This window comes from Bubalus kerabau, chromosome 3 (assembly GCF_029407905.1).
Source record: "Bubalus kerabau isolate K-KA32 ecotype Philippines breed swamp buffalo chromosome 3, PCC_UOA_SB_1v2, whole genome shotgun sequence".
In the NCBI taxonomy this organism is placed as follows: Eukaryota; Metazoa; Chordata; class Mammalia; order Artiodactyla; family Bovidae; genus Bubalus; species Bubalus kerabau.
The window spans coordinates 12,012,906-12,029,378 of record NC_073626.1 but is presented as its reverse complement, the minus strand read 5'-3'; the positions used below and the strand labels follow the sequence as shown (position 1 = coordinate 12,029,378).

Here is a 16,473-nt window from a genome sequence, read left to right as displayed (position 1 = left end):
TGTTTTCTGATACATTCCAGATAATGCACTTTACGAAATGTTTAAAGCTAACAACGTATAAACTCATGGCATGTAATTTTCTTTGATTTCCAGATCATTAGAGGCATTATGAAACATATCTGGGGTTTCCATGAAGGCATGGTCTTTTTTTTTCTTCTCTTGCCCATCTCTCAATTTTCAGAGAGCTGTACATTTTAATACTGTTTCTTCCCCACTCTCCCCCCACCCCCTACATAAGCTCCTGAGTGAGAAATGCACATTAGGGCATGAACATCACACAAATTGATTATTGAAGTTTATGAAGGTTAGCTCAGTAGACAGGATGTTCATTCTCTCCCTCCTAGCTGCAAAACAGGACTCTTGATCTGTCAGTCTCATAAATCATTCCCCAACTAGTCCATGACAGACAAAAATCAAAGAACATGTTAGCACCGAACAAGTTACAGATTAGAAATCAGGCAACAGCAGGCCCACTGTTTCTTGTAGAATGTCCCCCAAAGGGGTGCGCTGCAGTGCATGGGTAAGCACTCCCCTACTTGTTGACAGAATTATTTTTAGAAAGTAATGCCTTCCCATTTTTAAAACCCAGAGAAAGGCAGCAGGATATGTAGGTGGTAGTTCTCAGCCCTGGCTTCCAATCAAAATCACCTGTGGAGCTTTTAAAACTCTGCAGAAGACAGGACCTCACTCCAGACTGATGGTTCTCAGCCTGGGCTGCACATGTAAATCGCCTGGGGAGTTTTTGAAAAGCTAGGATGCTTGCCAAGCTACCCCACCCCAGACCAATTGCATCAGAGCCTCTGGGAGTAGGGCCTAATCAGTCCTCCAGGTGATTTGAACATAGAGCCAGGCCTGAGAACCACCCCTCGAGATGGATTGAATTCACTTATTCATTTCACGAATAAGGACTGGCTGCTCCTATGCGCCAGGCCTTGCTGGCAACATAGCACTTAAGAAAATAAACACTCCCTGATCTCTTGGGCTAAGAAATCTGAGTCCAAATCTTCAGGAGTGGGGTCTAGGCATCTGAAATTTCTAAAAGCTGAGCAGCCAAGATTAAGAACTGGGGAGTAGCAGAAAGGGCAAGGAGTCCAACAGCTGTGTTTGAATCTTGGTTCAATCCTCTGCTTATTGGCTGTTTGATCCCATACATTATGTAACTCTTCTAAGCCTCTGCTTCCTATCTTTAAAATGATGAAAAGCAAATCTTCCACTCTAGGGCAGTTACGAGTTTTAAATGAAAAAAAAAAAAGTTGATCAAAATCTTGGTGCAGTGGCTGGTACCTATCAGGCACCCAATAAATGTTCAGTTCAGTTCCATTGCTCAGTCATGTCCGACTCTTTGGGACCCCATGCACTGCAACATGCCAGGGTTAGTTTTCCTTTTTCCTCCTCCCTTTCATTTTTCCCATTGTCCTGATGATGTACAATTGAAATGTGGGCTTCCCTGGTGGCTCAGTGGTAAAGAATCTGCCTGCTAATTCAGGAGATGGGGGTTTGATCCCTGGGTCAGAAAGATACTTGGAGAAGGAAATGGCAGCCCACTCCAGTATTCTTGACTGGGGAATCCCATGGACAGAGGAGCCTGGTGGGCTATAGTCCAGCGGGTTGCAAAAAGAGTTGGACAGGACTTAGCAACTAAACAAAAACAATTGAAATACCAGACACTGGCCCTGGCTCTCCAGGAGTTGTGTAATGAAGAACAGCCACGTCATACCTAGGTGTGTGCTCCCAGCCGCTTTTATTGCTGCAGGCTTTCTGAATGGGGAGAACTAATCACTGAGAATCAGAAGTCAGAGGTTTCCTAAAGAGGAAGAATTTAAGAGGAGGGTTTAAGAGCAGAGGAGGGTACTGCAGACTGAAGAAACAGCAGAGCAAGATAACTTCGAAATAATACCTGCAGGTAGGTCATGTTTAAAGACAATATTTACCTTTCAAACATTATTTGACATGTATCTATGCATGTCATTGACCAAGAAAGTGGAAGTTTACCTTGTTATCAGCGTGTGCCTGCATAATAATGTATATGTTCTATGTGTTTATGAACATGTATGAGTTTTACATTTTTAATGAGAAATGAATTTTATATGCATATTCCTGAGTATGTTATTCAGGAAAATGCTTCATGCCTATCTTTCCTTGCATTCTCCTTGAGGGTATCAGCCCGCCGTATTAGAAATAACTCACTAGCCTCAGAAATAACGATGAATTTTCTCAGCACAAAGAACAAAGAACTGAATCAAGATGACATCATCCTCCTTGTAGTGAATTTTCATTCAGGTGAAAACATTTAAGCCCGGCTGAAGCTTTGTCCAGAAGAATGGTTAGTCCCGGACCAATTGGAAACGGCCAAGAAAGTGGATTTGACTAAAAGCAAGCCAGGCTGGCGGGCGAGCGTGCACCTCGCAGCAACCGCGTCCCGCGGGGCAGCCGGGCATTAGGTTCCAGCCCTCCGCTGCGAGGCCTGGGCCTCCACGCAGGCTCCGTGGACTGAGGCTGACAGCGTAGCCCTCCTCTGCTGAGACTACCTGAATGACCTACTTTGCAAATGGTGTGAACTCGGCTGAGTGCCAAGGGATTGAGAGGCAAACAGGCCTGCCCAGAGGGCTTGCAGCAGAAGACAGCAGGATTCCTCTCGGGGGGACCCTCCAGAAGCCGTGTGTATGGTTTTGTTTGGGGGGTGGGGGGTAGTTGCTTTTTTTTTTTTTTTTAATTCCCAGGGCCTTGCCTGTTACAATTCATCTTTCTGCTCTCAGAGTACCGGCTATTGATTGGCTGGGCCAGCTGTTACATCAGAGAAAGGCAGCCAATCAGAGCAGGACTCTGCCTGTCTCCCTGCTGCAGACTGCTGAAGTTGTAACAAACAGGAACTCCAAATTCAGCCAGGCACTGCTCTTTCCAGGGCAAAGCCGGGAGGAACGCGAGGACTCAGAGCTGAATCACAGAGCAGGGACCTCCTGAGGCCTCCATCCTGGCCCCTATGTGGAGCACTGGCAAAGCTTCCCTTCCAGCCAGGTTCATTTTTCTCTGAGTATCTGACTTTTAAAGCCAATATGGATGTCTGTGGGGTGTGGGAAAGGGAAAAACCAGGGGGCACAAATGTTGGCAGTCACAAGATTGCTGTACTTTAAGTGATGACTCTAGATAATCCCTTTTTTCTTTACTTTCAGAACTGCCTGCTTAAAAAGGTAGGCCAGCTTTGGATCTAGGGAAATTATCTGCACTTGTAAATCACTTTAAAAATGAATTAAAAAAAAAAATTTCAAAGCAGTGCCCTGAATTCAGAATAACTAGCTTTCAAATAGGTGGGAAACAATGGAAACAGTGACATACTTTATTTGGGGGGCTCCAAAATCACTGCAGATGGTGACAACAGCCAAGAAATTAAAAGACGCTTGCTCCTTGGAAGAAAAGTTATGACCAACCTAGACAGCATATTAAAAAGCAGAGACATTACTTTGCTAACAAAGGTCCATCTAATCAAAGTTATGGTTTTTCCAGCATTCATGTATGGATGTGAGAGTTGGACCATAAAGGAAACTGAGCACTGAAGAATTGATGCTTTTGAACTGTGGTGTTGGAGAAGACTCTTGAGAGTCCCTTGGACTGCAAGGAGATCCAACCAGTCCATTCTAAAGGAGATCAGTCCTGGGTGTTCTTTGGAAGGAATGATGCTGAAGCTGAAACTCCAATACTTTAGCCACCTGATGTGAAGAACTGACTTATTGGAAAAGACCCTGATGCTGGGAAAGATTGAGGGCAGGAGAATGGGACAGCAGAGGATGAGATGGTTGGATGGCATCACCGACTCAATGGACATGAGTTTGAGTAAACTCCGGGAGCTGGTGATGGACAGGGAAGCCTGGCGTGCTGCAGTCCATGGAGTCCCAAGGAGTTGGACAAAACTGAGCGACTGAATTGAACTGAACTGAAATGTTTACCATGTGATAAGACTCTTAAGATGAAGTTTTTGTTGATAGACATATGAAGAGAATGGGAGCTGGTTTATCAACTTTTCCCACCGGAAAACCACAATGTTTTCTCTTTGTTGAATCAACTTGGGCTGCTATCAAATATGAAGGAAGACAGAAATTTTACTTTAACTCTTATATTTGAACCTAAAATGAAATATTTGGTATTTATCTGAAAACACCATTTAAAATTAAATGCCTGTGACAATTCTGACTTACTGCTCAGAGTGCTTCTCCCCTTATTTATTCTTTTAAGCTGTCAAGATATTTTGCTTTCATGAGTTTTCTACCCTGAAGTCCTCTCAATTGCCAAAGACTCCTGTATTTGAAATCCACCACTTTCAGTTTCACCCCAACATTCCAGTCTTTTTCTGAGCTTGGTTTATGGAATACATCAAGAACTAGATACGTTTTCCTAAAAGGAAGGCCTGTGTGCCTGCTCAGTGGCTCAGTCGCTCAGTCGTGTCCAACTCTTTGCAACCCTATGGAAAATGGTAAACACGGAGTTATCACTCCCAAATGCACACATGATTCTTCACATAAATTCGCATTTGGTACCACTTGGTAAATGTTGGCAAAATGGTAGTATAGGGGTTTTAAAGTAGGGAAACACAAACAAAAATTTTAAGTATCCTGAAGTGTATGGCATCTCTTCCATGTTGTTGAACGTGAAAATCACTCAGCCGTGTCTGACTCTTTGTGACCCCATGGGCTATACAGTCCATGGAATTCTCCTGGCCAGGATACTAGAGTGGGTAACTGTTCCCTTCTCCAGGGGATCAAACCCAGGTCTCCCACATTGCAGGCAGATTCTTTACCAGCTGAGCCACCAGGGAAGCCCAAGAATACTGGAGTGGTAGCCTACCCCTTCTCCAGCAGATCTTTCCGACCCAGGAATCGAACTGTGGTCTCCTGCATTGCAGGTGGATTCTTTACCAGCTGAGCTACCAGGGGATCCACATCGTTGGTACTGCCCTCTTCCCAGTTGCTCAGTGGACACACTGGATGGGAGAAATGAGAAGAAAAAGGAAAGTGATCGAAATTGGAATCTGCATTTGACACACAACAATTGCTGGCTGTGCTCAGGATATGGGACAGTCCAGATCTTTACCTCATCTCTGGCAAACCATCATCTCTTTCTTCAGTCTAACTCCTTGAGGACTTCTGTCTGACAGATGTAAGAATAGAGGCCACAGGGGAACTGACAATTTTATATCAGCAGGGTCACTCACACAAGCCTCACTCTGCAGTGTGTATTAGTTTTAAAAGATGAATAAAGGTTGTTGTGCCCAAGACTTGATGACCACTGGGCAGAAAAGACCCAGACTCCTCTATGAGACGACAGGTGATGGAGGGGATCAAACACCAGGCTGAGAATAGCCTTTTGGTTTCAGGAGCAGAGCCCAGTGCTGAGGAAGAGAAAAGAATCAACAGTGGAAGACAGAATTAGGAGGACCTAACCTGGAGAAGGCATTGGCACCCCACTCCAGTACTCTTGCCTGGAAAATCCCATGGAGGGAGGAGCCTGGTAGGCTGTAGTCCATGGGTTGCTAAGAGTCGGGTACGACTGAGTGACTTCACTTTCACTTTTCCCTTTCATGCATTGGAGAAGGAAATGGCAACCCACTCCAGTGTTCTTGCCTGGAGAATCCCAGGGACGGGGGAGCCTGGTGGGCTGCTGTCTATGGGGTCACACAGAGTCGGACATGATTGAAGCGACTTAGCAGCAGCAGCAGCAACAGCAACTTGGAAAGCAGTCATAATGATGGAGATGGTGCTCTGTGGACAGCTTAACCAAATGGAATGGAGAAGGCTAATGCGGTTGAGTAGATAGTTTCCTTTTTCCCAAAATAATTTAAAGTGGCTTCTGTTTTAATTTTACAGTCCAAGTAAAATGTGGCAGGCGCTGTGATGTTGTTGCTCATTGTTAACTATTATTCATTGACTTATGAAACACCTGGATGCATGTGATGCTGTGCGACGTGTCACTCCCAAGAGTCTGGCAGCCCTAGGGGAATTTGTAGAAGCAAACCCAAAGAGAAAGCTGTTCATTGGAATGCCACATCTTCCTCCTTCTTTCCCCCATGAAGGTTTGTAAATGTTTCTATTTAGAACAGCTATTTTGGCTTTCACTAGATTAGCCACAATAATCATGAATACAAAGAGGAAGAGAAAAAGGGTAAAGAAGTGAAGCCTTGGACCCCAGGAAAACCACAGGATGCTCGAGCATCTCATATGGTGTACGCATCCTAAGTACCTGTTGAAGAGACCACCTGTTGCTGAAAATTCCTCAGTTGCTGTTTTCCTTCTGTCCTGAAGTTTTTCAAAATGCTGAGGACAGATGATGGGGCCAGAGGGTTTCAATGGTCTGCTGTCCCCTGGAGCCCAGTCCCCTTTGGGGTCCAGCTCATCTACCCTGCTCAGTGACTACCTGCCTCCTATCTGTTCTACACATTACCTGTTTAAAGAGCCACATTGAATCAAGTGGTTCCTGGTGACTCAAGGGTAAAGAATCCATCTGCCAATGCAGGAGATGCAGGTTCACTCTGGGTCAGGAAGATCCCTTGGAGAAGGAAATGGCAATCCACTCACGTATTCTTGCCTGGGAAATCCCATGGACAAAGGAGCCTGGCGGGCTACATGGGGTCACAAAAGAGTCAGACACAACTTAGCGACTAACCAACAGCAAAAAGGAAATACTATAAGAGAGAGATGAAAGGAGAAAACATTGTCATTGAATACCACAGTGATTGGGCAAGAACAGGAACATATCAGCTCCAGCGGAAGGCTTCAGTTTGAATGAAGCACTATGATCAGGAAGAAACTGGCTCTAACTTAATACCTGGGCAGGGGGCGGGGGTGAATTATGTGAAGCCTTCCAATGAACTAGGCAAACAGGATGGTGGCATGTTTGAAGAAATGACTGTGATTAGATTTTGGTTTATCATCTTCTATCCCAGGAAGCTCATTAGTAAGCGGACGATGTGAATGTTGTCAAAATTTCCCTGAAATATACAAGAACAATATCTCCTGATATCACGCTCCCGGGAATATGATAAGGGCAGGTAGGAATCTATACCCAGTGCATAGAAATAGGAAAACCACAGTTCTGCAAGGTTTCATTCACAAAGAGAAGCAGGTCATGGGGCACAAATACTAATTCATGCTTAGTAGGGACTTCACCTTTGCTGCTAACAGAGCTATGGTTTAGTAGAGAAATCCTCTTTAGTTCCGTGGGGAGAACCAGTGTATGTGTTACAAATGTCTAAAGGGCATCATCGTGGGAAGGATATTCATTTCATCTGCTGCTGCTACCGTTTAGCTGCTGTCGTGTCTGACTCTGCGACCCCCTGGACTGTAGCCCGCCAGGTTCCTCTGTCCATGGGATTCTCCAGGCAATAACACCGGAGTGGGTTGCCATTTCCTTCTCCAGGGGATCTTCCCCACCCAGGGATTGAACCCCCATCTCCTGCTTGGCAGGCAGATTCTTCACCACTGAGCCACCTGGGAAGCCCTCATTTCATCTGGGAGAAAGTAAAAAAGTCAGCAAAAGCTTGGTCACTAGGTAGGTACCAGAGCTGCAGGAAAGTAATTTTTCTCTTTTCAATTCTGTGCTGAGTTCTGCTGGCACCCTGAATCAGGATGAAATTAACACCACACTCCTCACAGGGAACTTAGCATTTTAAAAAAGCTCACATTGTGTTTTAAACCTTTTATCACAAAATAATAGAAGTCATGAAGTTCAAGTTTGTTCCTGTGGTTTTTCTCTGAAACATCTGTGATTTTATACGGGGGATGAGTTTATATTCCATGTGGATCTTTGTCCATTGAAAATATGGTTGAAGAGCTAGTGGTTCAATACGTAAGGCTTACTCCCCACCCCCATCAGAGGTACTTGCTTTCCTCCTTGCAGGCACTCCAGAAATTTTTTTTTTTTTTTAAAAAGAGACACCTTTTATGTTCACATTCATTGTCATTATTATTATTTGCTGTGTCTGAACAGTGTGACTCATTCCAACTAAAAGCCCCCAGGAGAATAGAGGAGGAAGGCAAAGAAGCAAATTCCATTCAATAAATTACTATTGAGCACTTACTATGTCTGGCGCTATGAGGCCAGCATCCTTAAAGAGCATGTTATCCAGCAGACTATGTAGGGCAGATATACTAATAACTATAAATCAGGACAAAGTAAGGGAAGAGTCTTACCAAAGGTGCTAAAAATCTGGAGGAGTGGGTGGATCACCATTTGAAAAGGCTCAGCAGAGGTTTTGGAGGGAGACTGGTAAGGGGGGGAAAAGCTGTGGAAGCCAGGTGCCAGCTGGGCCCTCCCTGCCATTAAGCTCTAGGTTGGACAGGCCTGAATACCCACTCCAGGCCTCCTGGAAAATCCAGCCCTGCCCCCACACTTCCCCGCCCCCTGCGTGTGCCCGTTGTCTGCTCTGCGGGGTGTCACCATTCATTCATTCCCTGTGCTGAAACCCCATCTCTTTTCTTGATTTCCACAAAAAACCACCTACACAAGCCTTTCTGAGATGCCATTATTATTGAAGGGGTTGGAGAGATGGGTTGTAGCCCAATAATGATCTCAATGGGGCATGGCAGCCCACTCCTGTATTCTTGCCTGGAAAATCCCGTGGACAGAGGAGCCTGGCAGGCTACAGTCCATGGGCTTGCAAAGAGTCGGACAGGACTGAAGTGACTTAGCAAGCACACACACAATGATCTTAACACTGAACATTTGTCATTTCTGTGTTTAAAAATCCTTTGGGAGCCCCACCCTGTTGCTCATTCATTTTCCCTTTTGCTGCCTCTCTTTTGGTCAAAACCCCCCAAATTCCATTCATTTTCTTTTATAAAAGAGTAATCAATTTATTTTTACTTTAGCAGCACTGGGTCTTTGATGGCACGCCAGGCTTTCTCTAGTTTCAGCATACAGGCTTAGTTGCCCCTCGGCATGTGGGATCTTAGGTCCCTGACCAGGTATTGAACCCATGTCCCCTGCATTGGAAGGTAGATTCTTAACCCCTGGACCAGCAGGGAAGCCCCTCCATTCATTTTCTTAAACACAGAATTTCAACCTAAATTGTAGGTTACACTCTTCCTTTACACTAGGAACTATGGCCTACTTTTCCTAACGAATGACCCATTGGTGTTTTATTTTCTTAAAGACTGTTTTCCTCCCTCTAAGATAAACTCTGGTTGGTATAATTTTATTTTTAGCTTGCAACAATGATAACTTTTCAAGGCAGCGTTGCAAGATGAGGATATTTCATAGGGTCATGGGGTTAGAAGACCTAGAAAAATTCTTAGAGATTTTTCAAACAACCATCTCTCATTTTACCAGTAAGAAAACTGAAGCTCAGCCCTGCTCAAGTGCATGAACTTACTGGTGCAGAACTATGCCAGTTCCATGCTTTTCCACATGATGGTGAAGACTTATGGATGAAGGTATAAAGTTGGAAAACCAGGCATTTATTATAGGAGGTGTTGTTAGGTAGGTTGTTGGGTGGGAAAAGATGTGAATAGTAAAAGTAGCTTTTTTATTTCCTTGTAAGTGACCTTATAAGCCACTCACCCCACCACACTGGCCAATAGGAACAATCAGACTTTTCAAATAGCAACATCTCCATTAATGTCATAGCAGTGTTTTTGATTGGTTTAGAGCCCAGAATATGGAACCAGATTGCTAGGTTAGAAATCTCATCTCTGGCATATACTTTCTAGATAACCTTGGCAAGTTTCTTTATGCCTCAGTTATGGTATCTGTGAAATGGGGGATAATGATAGAGCTGCTTCCTATGGTTATGTAGAGGCCAGTATCTAAAAAGTGCTTGGTGGTTGCTTAGTCACTAAGTCGTGTCCAGCTCTTTTTGCTACATTATGCACTGTAGCCTGCCCGCCAGGCTCCTCTGTCCATGACATTTCCCAGGCAAGAATACTGGAGTGGGTTGCCATTTCCTTCTCCAGGGAATCTTCCCAACCCAGGGATTGAACCCATGTCTCCTGCATTGGCAGAGGGGTTCTTTACCATTGAGCTCCCTGGGAAGCCCAAAAAGTGCTTAGAATAGTGCTTTGGGCATAATTCATGCTACATAAATATAAGCTATTTATTATTTCAATTTTTCTTTTTAGTATTTTTCTTATGTGAAAAACACACTATAATGATTATAAATGAATATATTAAAATAGTGCATCCAAATGTCAAGAGTAAAAGCATGACCTCTAAATAGAATGACATTTCAACATACTTCTCAGGAGTTGAGTTAAAGATACTGACATTCATCCAGCTCATTGCTTGTATCACTAGTTTGTTCTGATTATCACTGAGTCGTATTCCATGGTATGGATGTGCTGTGGTTTGTTTAACCATTCACCCATTCAGGGACAGTCAAGTTGTTTCCAGTTTCTGGCTATTGCAAATAAAGTTGTTATGACCATTCATGGACAGGTTTTTGTGTGAACCTAAGTTTTCATTTCTCTGGGATGAATATTGCAGTGTGCAATATGTGGGTTGTATGGTAATTGCCCATTTTTTTGTCCACACCCCAAAACATGTGGGAATCCAAGTTTATTGACCAAGGATCAAACGAATAGCATGGAGTTTTAACCACTGGACCGCCAGGAAAATCCCCAGCACATTTTTTTTTAAAGCAACTATAAACTTTTTGAGTGTCTGTTCTATTTGGGATTACCAAATGTAGGAAGGATCCAATTTCCACGTCTTTACCATTTGGTGGTGTCACTACTTTTTGTTTTAGTCATTCTCATAGATATGTCGAGATATCTCATGGTCTGAATTTGCATTTCCCTGATTAGTAATGATGTTGAGGGCTTCTCTGGTGGGTCAGTGGCAAAGAACCCACCTGCCAATGCAGGAGACGCAGGTTCAATCCCTGGGTCAGGAAGATCGCCTCAAGGAAATGGCAACCCACACCACTATTTCTGCCTGAAAAATCCCATGGACAGATAATCCTGGCAGGCTACAGTCCATGGGGTCACAAAGAGTTGGACACGACTTAGCTACTGAGCATGCACGCAATGATGTTGAACATATTTTTCATGTGCTTATTTGTCATCTGTATGACCTCTTTGGTGAAATGTCTCTTTTGCTCATTTTCTCACTGAATTGTTTGGTATTTTTACTGTTGAATTTACCAAGTTCTTTATATATTCTAGATACTAGTCCTTTGCTAGATATGTGGTTTGCAAATATTTTCTCACAGTCTGTGTCATATCTTTTCATCCTCCTAACAGGGTCTTTCACAGAGTAGCATTGAAACATATACATTACCATATGTAAAATGGATAGCTAGTGGGAAGTTGCTATATAACACAGGGAGCTAACTCTGTGACAACATAGAGGGGTGGGGGGTGGGGAGTGGGAGGGAGGTTCAAGAGGGAGGGGATATCTGTATACTTACGGATGATTCACTGTACAGCAGAAATCAACACAACACTGAAAAGCAATTATCCTCCAATTAAAATAAATTTTAAAAAGCAGATTTTAAAATTTTGGTGGAGTCTAATTTATCAGTTTTTCCTTTTATGAATCATACTTTGGCATGCAGTCTAAGACTTTTTTGTCTAGCCCTAGATTCCAAAGATATTCTCCAGGTTTTTTTTTTTTTTCTTTCTTTCTTTCCTGAAAGTACATAGATTTCGGTTTTATTTTGTTTATATTGTACTTTCATTTGAATTAATTATTGTATAAGGTCAAAGTTCAATTTTTGTCTATAAACGTCCGCCTGTTCTAGCCCTATTTATTGTAAAAGCCCTGGAGGTTCCTGCAGAGTTGAAATCTCAACTGTATAGCACTTCGTGAAGTGATTACATCTAAGAATCTCCAGAAGCATGGAACATCTGGATGTGCCCTGGGTCTGATAATGCCTGCACATGGTTCTTCTCTGTATTTGAGGATGGTTAGGTGGGTGATGCCACCATTAATACTCAGGACCCAAGATACAGAGGGAATCATGTTTGTGATCAGAACTCAGGTTTACACAAACTGATGGGTCCCCGCCTTCGTAACACCCACCACTCCCCAGGATCCATCTCCCCTCCTAAAAGGGCTCGGGAGCAGCAGGTGAGGCTACCCCGAGAAATCAAGGACCCACTATCAAGGGGCAGGAAGATGATAGAAGAGGCAGCCTCCATGGTGGATACTGACCCAGGATCCATTACACATTTGGATGCCCCAGATTGACTTTCCACCCCTGATTTTCCCAGTTGACTTAAGAAATAAAGTCAATTGGGAAAGCAGACAAACAAACTAATAAAACAAAAAAGTAAATAAAACAATGAAACCACATTGTGTTCTCTAAATGTGGGAGCAGCAAGAAAAAAGGGAAAAGATAATGGCTTCTTAGGACAGCTTCATGAAAGTACCAGTGAATCCAATCCAGTTGTTGGAATGAGAAAAGTATCTCTTCATGTGGTTAATCATCCTTTCCAAAGTCTTGCAGAAGTTGTGAACTCTTCTGCTCCTGGCACTCAGAAACATTCCAGTTTGTTAACTCTGGAGTCTCAGTTTTCTCTCCTCCCTTCTCCTCCTCTTCTCTTCTTCTTCCATTTATTCCTCCTTCTCCTTCTTCACCTTTCCTCCATTGAATCACTTTTGTACCATTGTAAAATATCCATTAGGCAAGTGTGTGGAGGTATCCAGGTGTCCTGGCCTACTAATATTGTGGGTTATGTTGATTAACTCCCAAGTACTGAACCAGACTTGCATTCCTGGACTAAACCCTACTTAGCTATGATGTATAATTCTTTGGCAATATTGCTGAATTCTATTTGCTAATATATTGTTAAAATTTTTTGCATCATTATTCACAAGAAATATTGGTCTGCAGTTTTCTTATTTTGTACCATCTTTGCCTGTGTGTGAGGATGATATTAGCTCTATAAAATGAACTGGAAGTGATTTTTCTTTTTTCTATAAGAGATTGTATAGAATTGGTATTAAATCTTCCTTAAATGTTTGGTAGAATTTCTCCTGTAAAACCCTCTGGGGTAGGAGATCTCTTTGTGGGGAATTTTTAAAAATTGCCAATTCAATTTCCTTAATGATGTTAGGATTATTGAAATTTTCTATTTCATTTTTGGGAAGTTGTTGTGGCTTGTGTTTTTGAACAATTGGTTAATTTCATCTGTGTTGTCAAATCTATATGTTACTTTTCTTTTTGATGTCTGTAGTGATACCATTTATTCATTCCAGATATTGGTCATTTGTGACTTCTTTCCATTTTCCTTTGTCAGTCTTGATAGAAGTTTGTCAGTTTTGATCTTTTTGAAGAGCCAAGGTTTGTATCATTGATTTTCTCTATTGTTTTTCCTGTTTTCATTGATTTCTGCTCTAAAGCTCATTGTTTCCTTTCTCTTGCTTGCTTTGGGTTTATTTTGCTTCTCTTTTTCTACATTCTTGTGGTGAGATCTTAGATTATTGATTTAGGACTTTGTCCCTTTTCTAATGTATGCCTTTGGAGCTATAAATGTCCCTCTCAGCACTACTTTTTTAATGGCATCCTACAATTTTGCTATTTTAATTTTTATTCAGTTTGATGTATTGATTTCTCTTGAAATTTTTCTCTTTGGCCCTTGAATTATTTAGAACCATGGTATTTAGTTTGCAAATGTTGGGAGATTTTTCTATTATCTCTCAATTATCAGTTTCTAGTTTAATCCCACTGTGAATGAAGAACATATACTCTGCCGCTGCTGCTGCTAAATCGCTTCAGTCGCGTCCGACTCTGTGCGACCCCAGAGACGGCAGCCCACCAGGCTCCCCGTCCCTGGGATTCTCCAGGCAAGAACACTGGAGTGGGTTGCCATTTCCTTCTCCAATGCATGAGAGTGAAAAGTGAAAGTGAAGTCGCTCAGTCGTGTCCAACTTGTAGCGACCCCATGGACTGCAGCCCACCAGGCTCCTCGGTCCATGGGGTTTTCCAGGCAAGAGTACTGGAGTGGGGTGCCATTGCCTTCTCGGGAACATATACTCTGCTGCTGCTGCTGCTAAGTCGCTTCAGTCATGTCCGACTCTGTGCGACCCCAGAGACGGCAGCCCACCAGGCTCCCCGTCCCTGGGATTCTCCAGGCAAGAACACTGGAGTGGGTTGCCATCTCCTTCTCCAATGCATGAGAGTGAAAAGTGAAAGTGAAGTTGCTCAGTCGCTTCTGACTCTTCGCGATCCCATGGACTGCAGCCCACCAGGCTTCTCCGTCCATGGGATTTTCCAAGCAAGAGTACATGGAGTGGGGTGCCATGAGACCATAAATGTCTGGCTGGAGTTTCTCAGAAATCATCAACTTGAAATATTTCTCACTTTACCATAAAGGAATCTGGGCATAGCCTGGATTTATAAAGAACCCAGGCAAGCAGGGTTTCTGTTCACTGTCCATTCATTTCTTTATTAATGCAACATTTGTTGAGAATCTAATATGTACCAAACATATCATGCTTCTCGGTTTAGACATTTCATTCCCAGGTGACTCAGTGGTAAAGAATCTCCTGCCAGTGCAGAAGCCACAGGAGGTGCGGGTTCAGTCCCTGGGTCAGGAAGATCCCCTGGAGGAGGAAATGGCAACCCATTCCAGCATTCTTGCAAGAATAATCCCCTGGACAGAGGAGCCTGGTGGACTACAGTCCATGGGGTCGCAAAGAGCTGGACACGACAGAGCGACTGACCGAGCGTTGACAAGTGCTGATAAAAGGACAAAACTCTCTGAGGACAATTTGACATATAATTTTCCAAATTCAGACAGAAACACAGTGACTTCATAGAGGAAAACTCTATAGAAGGCTCTATAAGAACTGCTCTATTCAATTGCATTTAGAAATGGTTATGTAACTGTTGCACTGAACTAGCATGACTCATAGGATGTAATCAATCATAAAGCAACACTTCAAATTTATTCCACAGAGTTAGCACTTTCTCGGCTCTTGGGTTTGAAATTTAGAGGAAATTTTTATTCTTCCAGTTACTTCCAGGTAATATATCCATTGGTCAGTAATTAACGTGTCTGGATTCACGTCACAGTAAAAAAAAATAAAAACAACATCGACAGGTTTCTCCCATCCCCAGCTCAACCTCCTACAAAGAGCTACAGTTGGGTGAGGAGAGAAACCTGTGTTCCCCTTCCTTTCCACATCCCTGCCCCTTGCCGTCTGTAGAAGGCAGCTGCGCACTTTTCTCTGGTTAGAATACCGGGAGGAGGAAGAGAAGGTGGGGCAGGAAAGTTCTTACTTGTCTGGTCCTCTTGTGAAGATCTGGTGTTACAGTTCTTTGATCTTCACAGGTATATAAAGTTGCCTCTCCTGTTGGTTTGTATGAATTTTTTGGAGATGCTCCAGGGTAGAGTTATCTCACCAAGATTTCCCTGCGAACAAATGGATCCATCTTAATATGGCTGATCATTTACTCTTTCCTGGGATTCCAGGAATCTGTTACCAACTCCAGCCTTTTTGTTCATCTGGCTACACGTCCAAATGATCCTCTTAGAAAGGATGCAAGATAACCCCACGCTTGCATTCTTTTGTGGGTGACCCACATCCGATCCAGGGGAACTACCCACATTTTCTTTGCCCCTGAAGATTTAGAAAAGTTGGTGGGGGGAGGACACCCAGCACACAGACTACTCTGTACAAAACAACTGTCATCTTTAGTCTCTAGCTTTCATTTTTTATGTACTTATATTTGTGTAAGGGGTTGAAAGCCGTGTGATCAGATTTTGATACCCCCCGCGCCAGTTTTGCACATGGAGGCCTTGTGCCTCACTTTTAAATGTGACATCAGTGCCACAGTGCGTTAGCTGAAACTTTCATTCGTCTACAGTCCTACCTGCCTTGTGATCCTAGAATGACCACTTTCTAACCCCATCTTTGCTTTAGACTGGCCATGTCACCATGACGCATAGCCTTTTCTTCCCCTAGTTTCATTGTCTAAGGGAAAGTTAACATCAAGTCTTTATGTAATTTGATGTACTCACTTTCATAATCTGGAGATTCCTAGGGCTACCACGACAAAATACCACAAACTGGGTGTTTTAAAGGTTGGGCAGTCCCCAACTTTTTGGTACCAGGAAGCTGTTTCACGGAAGACAGTTTTTCTATGGATCAAGGGTAGGGGGAAGATGGTTTGGGGATGATTCAATGGATCAGGGGTGGGGGGAGATGGTTTGGGGATGATTCAAGCACATTGCACTTATTGTGCACTTTATTTCTATTATTATTACATCAGCTCCACCTCAGATCATCAGACATTCAGATCCGGGAGGTTGGGGACCCCTGGTATAAACAATAGAAATTTATATCTCACTGTTCTGGAGGTTAGGAGTCCAAAATCAAAGTGTCACCAAGGCCACATCCCTCCACCAAAGACTCAGACTAGAACCTGTACCGAGCTTCTCTCCTAGCTTCTGAGGGTTACTGGCAGTCCTTGACTTGGCAGCTACATCACTCCAGTCTCCGCCTCTGTCTTCACATGATGGTCTTCTGGCATGTCTACAT

The 16,473-nt window shown here is 43.3% G+C and overlaps 2 long non-coding RNA genes across 3 annotated transcripts; both read left to right on the top strand.

Annotated features, from left to right (window-relative positions):
• Positions 1-729: 729 nt before the first annotated feature.
• Positions 730-4,186, top strand: LOC129645471 (uncharacterized). Its single transcript, XR_008711364.1, has 2 exons — positions 730-1,903; positions 3,502-4,186. It is a non-coding gene; the product is annotated as an uncharacterized LOC129645471 (long non-coding RNA).
• Positions 1,992-3,479, top strand: LOC129645466 (uncharacterized). 2 transcript variants are annotated; one of them, XR_008711356.1, is made up of 3 exons: positions 1,992-2,657; positions 2,845-3,015; positions 3,171-3,479. It is a non-coding gene; the product is annotated as an uncharacterized LOC129645466 (long non-coding RNA). The 2 variants fall into 2 exon arrangements; XR_008711357.1 differs by having other exon boundaries at positions 1,992-2,661.
• Positions 4,187-16,473: the final 12,287 nt, after the last annotated feature.